Raw genomic sequence first — 3133 nt, 5'->3', positions numbered from 1 at the left:
CTTGGAGCCAATTTGATTCCCTCCCTCTCTTTCTTTTTTCCTTTCCTTCTCCTCCTGCGATGAGGCTACATTTTAATATTTTAATGTTTCCATATTTTCATGTTGTATTTTAATTTTGTTTTTAAGTTGTAATCATTCAGCTTGTTTTTATTATTGCTTGTAAGCCGCTCTGAGCCCGGCCTTGGCTGGGGAGGGCGGGGTATAAATAAAAATTATTATTATTATTATTATTATTAGGAGTGTAAGTGAAATTTTATTGGGAGGGGATAGCAGTTGAACAGCAACAACTGAAAAGTAAGAAGAATCCCTGTATTTAAAACACTCAGTAGCTCCTGCTGTACACACATATAGGAAGCCACTCTGCCATGCTTCCCATTTGGCCCAAGACACCCCAGATCCTACAGAAACGAATACACAGTAGCACGGGAAAGTCAAATCACCAAGAAACCCCTGCAGAATAAAAAGGGAATGTGGAGAATTGAACTGTGTTGAACACTCTTTAGTTGCATTAACTACATTTTCATTTCATCACTGTAATAATAATAATAATAATAAATAAATAAAAAAAAACACCACAGTTGCTTGCAGGAACTGGTTCAGATTTATTTTTAAATACCAGAAACTTTAGTCCGCTCCATAAGTGTTTGGAAATTACTTATGTTTATATGGAAATTAAGCCAGGATTAATACTTTTCTACAGCAGTAAATGCACACCAGGAAGGCCAGGACAAAACACAAATCAAGGAATGGAGTTTTCCCAAAGCTGCAGTGTGAAAGGACTATAAATTGATTTCCATACACATGGATGGCTTCTCTTTGCTCTAGGAAATCCAAGTGGAGCTATAAGGAATGAGACGTGTCAAAAGGTTTCTTGAGAAGGGGAATGACACTCCATATGCAGTTGAGTTTTCTGAACCTCTACAGCATCACATTCTTCTCCTGCGCTGTCTGATGTCCGAAATGTGAGGTTGTCTCTAAGCAACTGCATGACGAGAGTGCTGTCTTGGTACGAGTCTTCATTCAGCGTATCAAGTTCTGCAATGGCTTCATCAAAAGCTGCCTTGGCCAATGTGCAAGCCAGCTCTGGGTTGTTGAGGATCTCATAGTAAAATACGGAAAAGTTAAGCGCTAAGCCTAAACGAATTGGATGTGTGGGTTGCATCTCTTTCTTGCTGATGTCAAACGCCTCCTGATAAGCCGCCTGTGAATTTTATATGGTTTGTTTTCTGCCATCTCCGCTGGCAACCTCCGCCAGGTATCAAAAGCAGTCTCCCTTCATCTTCAGATAGAACACCTTGCTCTCTAGGTTAGTTGCATTAGCTATTAAGTACTTGTCTAGCAACTCCAGAACTGTAGTGCAGATGGACTGAAGTTCAGACTCCACTTTCTCTTGGTAGTCCTTGACAAGCTGCATCTTCTTGTCATTTCCGTCAGTTTTCTGCTCAATGCTAGAGATCACTCGCCAAGCAGAGCGTCTTCCCCCAACCACATTCTTGTACACCACAGCGAGAAGATTGCGTTCTTCATTGGATAATTCAGCACCTTGCTCTGTCACTGCCTTCATGCCAGGAATATTCTATGGCCTTCTGGGAGGAGGCCTGGGCAGCGGCCACAGCGGTGCAGGGGGGAGATTCTGCAAGAAAGAAGGGATCTTTAAAGCAGAGGATCTTTCAAGGGATCTCTAAACACTAAAGGTTGCTTCCCCCTGTCCCATTACCTCCGAGGCAGGTATCCTCCGCCTGGGCTTCAGTCCCTCCCGGGATCCGGCGGCTCCGAGGCTGAGTCGTTCCCTCGCTGCAAAGCAAAGGAGACATCAGCCGGCGCCGCTCCCAGCCAGGCTAGCCCCAGTCTGGGGCAGGAGGGTGGGGGACCTGGGAAGGGGGCATTTCCTCCTACCTGATCTTACAAGTTCCCCAAACCTGGCCTCCGCCTCCGTACGGGCGTCTTGGATCCGCCCCGGCCGGCCTAGCTCAGAAGCAGCAGGCAAGGTTTCCTCCCTCTCTAAAATTACTCGAGATGTTCTTCGAATTGGAGGAAACCTCGTCTGCTGCTTCTGTGGCAGGCAGGGCCGGGGAGGAGCCATGGCCGCACGGAGACGGGGCAGTGGGGAACGGGCGCGAGGGTCCTCAGCCGGGAACCGCCGGGATGGTATCTTGCTCTTTGTCCCGGGAGCCGGATCTGAAGCCTCATCCCTAGAGAAATTAGGAGAAATATGGGTTAACTACAGGACTATCTAAATCTGGCCTTCCTCCTCCAGCTGGCTGTCCCATTGCTGGCATGAGGAAATGGCAATCCCCACCCCCAGCAACGGGAGAGCCACTTCTTCCCCTGGTCCACTTCCACACACCATGTCCGCTTCTGTCTGAAGGAAGGAAGGACGTATGGGGTGGGGAGAATTCTGGGATGCATCTCCAAGCAGAGCCAGATTGCCCAATGGGCAGAGCAGGCACCGGCCCTCGGCCCCTGCAACAACGCATCACCATAGATATTCTTGGTTTTGCGTAATAAAATTGGATTATTGATATTACTGGTTGGTAAAATCAAATCACAGCATACCTGCACACTCGGAGTTTCCCCCTTGCACCGCTGGGCTGCTGCTTCTGGTGGTGGTGGTGGTGGGCCGGAGCCTTTCCTCCCAAACCATGGCCCTGGGAGAGACGAAGGACATTGCATTTTCCTGGCAAATTCCCCCCCCCCCCCCCCGTCCTCTATGGCACATGTGGGGAATGGATTCCCCATGGAATTAACATACCACCACTTGCAGTGCTTCCTGGCGCCACAGCTGCTCCATTCCCCTTCCTGTCAGAGGAGCTGCGAGACAGAAAGGAAAATAAAAACAGGAAGTTACTAACCAGTTATTCACAAAAGAAAATATCATCTGGGGAGCTGCCAAGCTATCGACAGCTGTGGACAAGGCAAGCCAGGGAGCCAGGCCACATGAATCAGTGAATCAGTGATGGGTGAGCTAATAATAATAATAATAATAATAATAATAATAATAATAATAATAATGTTTTTAATGTAATACTTTTATTTTGCTTTAAACCAATACAGATAAATATAATCAACCAAAATTACAAAAGAAAAATCCTTAATAATAATAATAATGAAAAAAGCTAAAATAAACTACAAA

At 46.4% G+C, this 3133-nt stretch overlaps 1 pseudogene across 1 annotated transcript; it reads right to left on the bottom strand.

Moving 5' to 3' along the window:
* Positions 1 to 582: 582 nt before the first annotated feature.
* LOC114581558 (14-3-3 protein theta pseudogene) lies at positions 583 to 1813 on the bottom strand (annotated as a pseudogene). Its single transcript, XR_013391092.1, has 2 exons — positions 1718 to 1813; positions 583 to 1633 (listed from the first exon to the last, which is right to left on the bottom strand). The product of XR_013391092.1 is annotated as a 14-3-3 protein theta pseudogene (transcript).
* Positions 1814 to 3133: the final 1320 nt, after the last annotated feature.

The sequence above is a fragment of the Podarcis muralis genome, chromosome 17 (assembly GCF_964188315.1).
Source record: "Podarcis muralis chromosome 17, rPodMur119.hap1.1, whole genome shotgun sequence".
In the NCBI taxonomy this organism is placed as follows: Eukaryota; Metazoa; Chordata; class Lepidosauria; order Squamata; family Lacertidae; genus Podarcis; species Podarcis muralis.
Note: the sequence above shows the minus strand (reverse complement) of the source record. Positions and strands in the feature narration are given on the sequence as shown.